We start from the raw sequence: 7,772 nt of genomic DNA, 5'->3' as shown, positions 1-7,772 counted from the left end.
GTTTTTTATGTAGTATCAAATACTCACACTGGACACCCTCGAGGCAGAAATGGCACCATTGACTTCCATTGAAACCACATTTTCTAATCTCTCTTGCCATTCTTTTATAAAATCATGAATTCTCTAATGTCAGCATTTCTTTATGAAGAAAAGTGGTGATATTTGACATTTTTAGTGTTTTCCACAAAATTCAACCACTTTCCAATTGTAGGCCGATGCATGAAATTCTTGTATCTTTGACACTTATTATGGATCCGTGTGACTACCAGGTGGCGTGTGTGGTGTGTGGCGTGTGTGTGTGTGTGTCAGGTGTGTGTATGTGTGTGGACATGTATCTGTGAAGAGGAGCCTCCTGCCTTTGCTATGCTAAAAAACAAAAACAACTGCTGGTTTGTTTATGCACCTGGCTGCTTTCACAGCCAAAGATACACAGGTAGCTTTGCTGAGGGGTCATTTCATCAGTGAGCAGAGAAGGAGAAAGACCTGGAGCAAAGACGAAGAGGCATTTCAGTGAGGAAGAGGCCAGAGAAATGATCATGCAGCCTATATCTACCAGTGAACTGTTCGACTCATCGGATGACGCAAGCTTCAAGGGTGAGTCTGACACAGATTACTCGCTGGACTTCTCCACTTCTGTGAGTGCCTCTGACCCTTCCTGTGAAAGTGGAGAGGACACAGAGGATCCTGCTACTAAGCTTTTGTTCTTGATGTGGGCCCTTAACGTCTGTAAGCTGTTGACATCAACATGCAGCACATTGGGTTGAATCACACGTCAGACACACAACAGAACATTCACGCCGTCCTGACCAATCAGAAGGAAGAAAACACCTCTCTGGTACTTATTTACAGAAGTCAAAAGTAAAGCGGTGTGCTTAGTTTGTGGTACACAGGTCGCTGTGTTCAAAGATTACAATTTGAATCGCCACTACGTCACCAATCACCAAGAGAAATACAAGAATGTGTCTGATGAAGAGCGTGCGAGGGAGTCCAATGCTCTGCTAGCTAAACTGCGAAACCAACAAGGATTTTTTTCACAAAACTTTGCACTCACAGAGATGCGGCTGTCAAGACAAGTTATGTCATATCCCACAAAATCGCCAGAAAAAGTAAGCCGTTTCCTGACGGAGGGTTCATCAAGGAGTGTTTGCTGGACTCTGCAGCACTAATATGCCCGGAGAAAAAGGGCGCTTTTGGGGACGCGCCCCTCTCCCGACGCACTGTAACGAGGAGGGGAGAGGACATCCAGGGAAATATGGAGCTTCAGCTGAAGAACACAGCGGTCAACTTTGACTATTTCCCCTTGGCTTTGGATGAGAGCTGCGATGTACGTGACACTGCCCAGCTACTCATCTTCTTCCGTGGGATAACTGCAGACTTCAAAATCACGGAGGAGCCGGCAGCCATACAGTCAATGAAAGGGACAACAACTGGGATTGATTTGTTCACCGAGGTAAATGCATGTTTGGACAAGTTGGGACTCAAAAGGGAAAAGCTGGCTGGTGTGACAACGGATGGTTGTCCAGATGTGACGGGGGGAAATGTTGGACTTTTGAAGAGAATGCAAGATAAAGTGACAGAAATGAACCCTGGGCAGAAATGGACATGTTTGCATTGTATTACACAGCAGGAGGTTTTGTGTAAGTCAGTGTTAAAAATGAACCATGTTGTTGATGTTGTCACTAAAATAGTTCACTTCATCAGGGCAAGAGTGAATGAATCACAGACAGCTTGTTGCACTTTTGGAGGAGAATGAGACTGAACATGGTGACATAAGATAGCACACAGCTGTCAGGTGGCTCAGCCTGGGCAAAGTGCTGAAAAAACGTCTGGGACCTGAGAGAGGAGAATCAGGAGTTCTGTGTGAAGAAAGGAAATGACGTCCCACAGCTTTCACACACAGATTGGCTGGCAGACCTTGGTTTTGCTGTCGATGTTGTGACTGCACTAATGAATGAACTCAATGTCAAACTGCAGTGCGAGGGCCTTTTTGTGCATGAAATGTACAGCGCAGTGAAGGCTTTTATGAGAAAGTTGCAGCTTCTCTCAAGCCAAACGAAGGACAGCATTCTCACACACTCGCCAACACTAAAGGAAGTAGCACCGTCAGCTGATCACCTCCACAGGTACTCAGCAATGTTAGCAGCACTGCATGGTGAGTTTTCAAGGCCATGTCAAGACCTTCAAACAGTTGAGAGTGAAATGCACATGGTTTCCTCTCCCTTCACCTGCAGAGTGGATAATGCACCCAGTGATGTTCAGATGGAACTCACTGACCTGCAGTCTGACACACTTCTGGCAGAGCACTTGAAGTCCGTCTCACTGTTGGATTTGTACTCTTCTCTCAAAGAGGAGAAGGTTCCACACCTGAGGAGGCACGCTCAGAAGATTCTAGTCCTCTTTGGATCTACCTACGTACAGGAAAAGACATTCTCATTGATAAAGTTCAACCAATCCAGATACAGATCCTCTATCACTGATGATCCCCTCTCAGCTGGCCTTCACATATCCACCTCACACATTCAGCCACATTTCAATGCACTTGTTCAAGCCCAAGCCAGACTGGATTTCTCTCACTGAACTGAAGTCAAATGAACTGAAAAAGAACATGTATTGCTTTTTGTATGAAGTTCATCAATTGCATTCCTTTAACAAACTGCAGAGCACCTTTACAGTGTTTGTGAAAGGTAACTAGTTACAAATAAAGTAGTTGTAGATGGCACTGAACTGACACACACACACACACACACACACACACACACACATAGTGCTCTCATGACCCGGTTGCCTGTCAATCACTGCTTCAGCTCCACACAGAAACCCACAAGTACACAAATACAAATCATAGTGTGTTCAGTATAAACGACACACACACACACATATTGTACATACATGTAGCTGCACACACACAGGCTGGCTCACACACCACTCTGTCACTCTGACTTGTTCCTCTCCCATAATGCATCACAGAGATCGTCCCTGTAGTTTACTAAACACTCACAGTATCTCCACACTCCTTCTCTCCTCTGTGTGCGTGTGTGTGTGTGTGTGTGTGTGTGGGTTTGACGACAGCTTGACTCAAAATGTTGAATGGACTGAGATGAAGCTCTGTAGAAGGGTGGAGCACAGAAGAAGAAGCCTTTAGAGTTTGGTGCTGGTCTGGATCCAGGGGGGAAATATAAGAGTTTATTTAATCGAAAGTTAATGAATCAAAGTTAAATCAATGGAATAATCTCAGTGATGAAGATGAGCCTTCACTATCCTGAGATAATAGAAAGGAACAGTTTGGTCTGGATCCACTGGCTCTGCTCTGCTCTGCTCTCTGATCTCTGCTCTGTGTTTTGCATGTTGGTCAAACTCCTCCTCCCTGAACACAGCAGCTCCTCCCTGTGCTCTGACTTCCTTCTTCACCTCAAAGGTTTGTCACTTTAAGAGAGGGTGGAGCCAACAAGTGCTGAAGATTTCTTTTGTGCGAAATTGAAACTCAGCCGCTCACTGAACTGAAAGGTGAAATGGCGCAGCAAGGAATTCAGCTGGATCAAGAAAGAATCTGCTGTTCAATCTGTCTGGATCTGCTGAAGGAGCCGGTGACTATTCCCTGTGGACACAGCTACTGCAGGAGATGTATTAACAACTACTGGGATGAAGAGGAGGAGGAGGAGAAAATCCCCAGCTGCCCTCAGTGCAGACAGACCTTCACACCGAGGCCTGTCCTGGTGAGAAACACCATGTTAGCAGATTTAGTGGAGGAGCTGAAGAAGACAGAACTCCAAGCTGCTCCTGCTGATCACTGCTATGCTGGACCTGCAGATGTTGGTTGTGATTTCTGCACTGGGAGAAAACTGAAAGCCATCAAGTCCTGTCTGCAGTGTCTGGCCTCTTACTGTGAGCAACACCTCCAGCCTCACTATGACTCAGCAACATTTAAGCAACACAAGCTGGTGGAGCCCTCCAACAAGCTTCAGGAGAACATCTGCTCTCTTCACGATGAGGTAATGAAGATGTTTTGCCGCACTGATCAGCAGTGTATCTGTTATCTCTGCTCTATGGATGAACATAAAGGTCACCACACAGTCTCAGCTGCAGCAAAGAGGAAGGAGAGGCAGAGAGAGCTCGGGGAGAGTCGACAACAAGTCCAGCAGAGAATCCAGGACAGACAGAAAGACGTGAAGGTGCTTCAGCAGGAGGTGAAGGACATCAATTAGTCTGCTGATAAAGCAGTGAGGGACAGTGAGGAGATCTTCAGCCAGCTGATCCGTCTCATGGAGAAAAGAAGCTCTGATGTGAAGCAGCAGATCAGATCCCAGCAGAAAACTGAAGTGAGTGGAGCTGAAGAGCTTCAGGAGAAGCTGGAGCAGGAGATCACTGAGCTGAGGAGGAAAGATGCTGAGCTGCAGCAGCTGTCACACACAGAGGATCACATCCAGTTTCTACACAATTACCCCTCACTGCCACATGTCAGTGAATCTACACACTCAGCCAGCATCAATATCCGTCCTCTGAGTCACTTTGAGGAGGTGACGGCGGCTGTGTCAAAGGTCAGAGATCAACTACAGAACATGCTGAGTGAGGGATGGACCAAGATCTCACTGACACTGACTGATCTGGATGTTTCACTGTCACCAGCAGAGCCCAAGACCAGAGCTGGATTCTTAAGATATTCACAGGAAATCACAATGGATCCAAACACAGCACACACACGTCTGTTATTATCTGAGGGGAACAGAAAAGTAACATGGATGAAGAAACCTCAGTCATATTCTGATCATCCAGACAGATTCACTTACCAACCTCAGGTCCTGAGTACAGAGAGTCTGACTGGACGTTGTTACTGGGTGGTAGAGAGGAGCGGAGGAGGAGTTATAGTAGCAGTGACATACAAGGATATTAAAAGAGGAGGGGGTGAAAGTCTATTTGGAAACAATGAAAAGTCTTGGTCATTACATCATTACTACAACATGTGGTCTTTCAGACATAACAGTATCAACACTCCTCTCTCAGTCTCTCCCTCCTCCAGAGTAGGAGTGTACCTGGATCAGCCTGCAGGTCTTCTGTCCTTCTACAGCGTCTCTGACACCATGACTCTCCTCCACAGAGTCCAGACCACATTCACTCAGCCGCTCTATGCTGGAATTTGGCTTTATCCTTCTGTAGGAAACAACGCCACCTTGTGTAAACTTAAGTAGCCTAAATATGCAAAAGCACAACGGGAGTGTTTTGGTTTCTGTGGATGTTTTTTTCTTTGTCATTGATTTGCTACAGGAAGTGGTTGCTAGGTGATAGTAGAATATTCATTTTATAGCAATGAGAACATGACATGATGATGTATGATTATGAGTATGATGATTTGCTTTGCCAACATTAAAAAGCCGGACTTTTAATAGCTGAATGTGATTTTGCTTCCTGTGATTGATGATGTGATGGAAACACAGAACACAAGTGTGAGACACTGATATTTGGATCAATATTCCAGTAAAGAATATAGTTTGGATTATTCAGAAGCATGGTGAGAGAACTGAACCACCGTGTGACAGTGACAGTAAATACTCTCCCTGCAGTTGTAGTGACTGAACACTTATCACAGAGGGTTTGAAAGCTCAAAGCCTCAGGTTCAGAATCATTTGTAGCTTTTGCCATCAATGAATCTCATGTTGATTGATAAACGGGCCTTCCTAAGAAAAACTTCCCAATGTGATGACTTTACCATCTTGAACTCATTGAAATGATGTGAAATAATAAAATGTGGATGTGATGCTCTGTTAAAGACAACGTGTCCTTGTGTCCTCTTCTCTTCTTGTGTAATAGCAGTGAGTGTGTGTTGGACTCTGTCAGTAGAAACACTCTTAGTTCTGAATCTGAACTAACCTGAAAGCTTTTGTTCTTGATGTGGGCCCTTAACGTCTGTAAGCAGTTGACATCAACATGCAGCACATTGGGTTGAATCACACGTCAGACACACAACAGAACAATCACGCCGTCCTGACCAATCAGAAGGGAGAAAACACCTCTCCGGTACTTATTTACAGAAGTCAAAAGTAAAGCGGTGTGCTTAGTTTATGGTTCACAGGTCGCTGCGTTCAAAGATTACAATTTGAATCGCCACTACGTCACCAATTACCAGGAGAAATACAAGAATGTGTCTGATGAAGAGCGCGCGAGGGAGTCCAGTGCTTTGCTAGCTAAACTGCGAAACCAACGAGGATTTTTTTCACAAAACTTTGCACTCACAGAGAAGCGGCTGTCAAGACAAGTTATGTCATATCCCACAAAATCGCCAGGAGAAGTAAGCCGTTTCCTGACGGAGAGTTTATCAAGGAGTGTTTGCTGGACTCTGCAGCACTAATATGCCCGGAGAAAAAGGGCGCTTTTGGGGACGCGCCCCTCTCCCGACGCACTGTAACGAGGAGGGGAGAGGACATCCAGGGAAATATGGAGCTTCAGCTGAAGAACACAGCGGTCAACTTTGACTATTTCCCCTTGGCTTTGGATGAGAGCTGCGATGTACGTGACACTGCCCAGCTACTCATCTTCTTATGTGGGCTAACTGCAGACTTCAAAATCACAGAGGAGCCGGCAGCCATACAGTCAATGAAAGGGACAACAACTGGGATTGATTTGTTCACCGAGGTAAATGCATGTTTGGACAAGTTGGGACTCAAAAGGGAAAAGCTGGCTGGTGTGACAACGGATGGTTGTCCAGATGTGACGGGGGAAAATGTTGGACTTTTGAAGAGAATGCAAGATAAAGTGACAGAAATGAACCCTGGGCAGAAATGGACATGTTTGCATTGTATTACACAGCAGGAGGTTTTGTGTAAGTCAGTGTTAAAAATGAACCATGTTGTTGATGTTGTCACTAAAATAGTTCACTTCATCAGGGCAAGAGTGAATGAATCACAGACAGCTTGTTGCACTTTTGGAGGAGAATGAGAATGAACATGGTGACATAAGATACCACACAGCTGTCAGGTGGCTCAGCCTGGGCAAAGTGCTGAAAAACGTCTGGGACCTGAGAGAGGAGATTCAGGAGTTCTGTGTGAAGAAAGGAAATGACGTCCCACAGCTTTCAGACACAGATGGTCTGGCAGACCTTGGTTTTGCTGTCGATGTTGTGACTGCACTAATGAATGAACTCAATGTCAAACTGCAGTGCAAGGGCCTTTTTGTGCATGAAATGTACAGCGCAGTGAAGGCTTTTATGAGAGAGTTGCAGCTTCTCTCAAGCCAAACGAAGGACAGCATTCTCACCCACTTGCCAACACTGAAGGAAGTGGCACCATCAGCTGATCACCTCCACAGGTACTCAGCAATGTTAGCAGCACTGCATGGTGAGTTTTCAAGGCCATTTCAAGACCTTCAAACAGTTGAGAGTGAAATGCACATGGTTTCCTCTCCCTTCACCTGCAGAGTGGATAATGCACCCAGTGATGTTCAGATGGAACTCATTGACCTGCAGTCTGACACACTTCTGGCAGAGCACTTGAAGTCCGTCTCACTGTTGGATTTGTACTCCCTTCTCAAAGAGGAGAAGGTTCCAGACCTGAGGAGGCACGCTCAGAAGATTCTAGTCCTCTTTGGATCTACCTACGTACGGGAACAGACACTCTCAGTGATGAAGTTCAACCAATCCAGATACAGATCCTCTATCACTGATGATCCCCTCTCAGCTGGCCTTCACATATCCACCTCACACATTCAGCCACATTTCAATGCACTTGTTCAAGCCCAAGCCAGACTGGATTTCTCTCACTGAACAGAAGTCAAATGAACTGAAA

The 7,772-nt window shown here is 45.6% G+C and overlaps 3 pseudogenes; all 3 read left to right on the top strand.

Annotated features, from left to right (window-relative positions):
• Positions 1–926: 926 nt before the first annotated feature.
• LOC142988706 (general transcription factor II-I repeat domain-containing protein 2B-like) lies at positions 927–2,577 on the top strand (annotated as a pseudogene).
• Positions 2,578–3,509: 932 nt separating this feature from the next.
• On the top strand, positions 3,510–5,750 carry LOC142988691 (tripartite motif-containing protein 16-like; annotated as a pseudogene).
• A 676-nt stretch (positions 5,751–6,426) lies between these two features.
• Positions 6,427–7,750, top strand: LOC142988689 (general transcription factor II-I repeat domain-containing protein 2B-like; annotated as a pseudogene).
• Positions 7,751–7,772: the final 22 nt, after the last annotated feature.

This window comes from Genypterus blacodes, unplaced genomic scaffold, assembly GCF_046128005.1.
Source record: "Genypterus blacodes isolate CSIRO-AG114 ecotype Tasmania unplaced genomic scaffold, CSIRO-AGI_Gbla_v1 ptg000342l_1, whole genome shotgun sequence".
Lineage (NCBI taxonomy): Eukaryota > Metazoa > Chordata > Actinopteri > Ophidiiformes > Ophidiidae > Genypterus > Genypterus blacodes.
The sequence above is the reverse complement of the archived record's forward strand: the minus strand, read 5'-3'. Positions and strand labels throughout refer to the sequence as shown.